The following is a 501-nucleotide window of genomic DNA, read 5'->3' on the forward strand; positions in this document are numbered from 1 at the left end:
CGCATTTTGATCATTTAAACGTTGCGCAGTGTTTTGTTTGTAGATGAAAGAAAAAAAAAAAAAAAAGAAAATAAGACATACATTGAAGATTCACTTTAAAAAATTTTAATTCGAGATACTTTTATTAGTATTACGAATGCTTGCTGCGAATAAAAATGTTTTGACGTTGATAAAAATTACACACGTCGGTAATTTATATTCATCTATCGAATCAATGATTTATTTTATAATAGAATAATAATAAAGATTCTGAAGATCAATAATAATAAAGATCAAGAAGATCATTTATGAATGTACAGAGTGTTCCGCATTTTGATCATTTAAACGCAGTGTTTTGTCTGTAGATGAAAAAAAAAAAGAAAATAAGACGTACATTAAAGATTCACTTTAAAAAATTTTAATTCGAGATACTTTTATTACGTATTACGAATGCTTGCTGCGAATAAAAATGTTTTGACGTTGATAAAAATTACACACGTCGGTAATTTATATTCATCTATC

The sequence above is a fragment of the Frieseomelitta varia genome, unplaced genomic scaffold (genome assembly GCF_011392965.1).
Source record: "Frieseomelitta varia isolate USP_RPSP 00005682 unplaced genomic scaffold, Fvar_1.2 scaffold_364, whole genome shotgun sequence".
NCBI classification, from domain to species: Eukaryota; Metazoa; Arthropoda; class Insecta; order Hymenoptera; family Apidae; genus Frieseomelitta; species Frieseomelitta varia.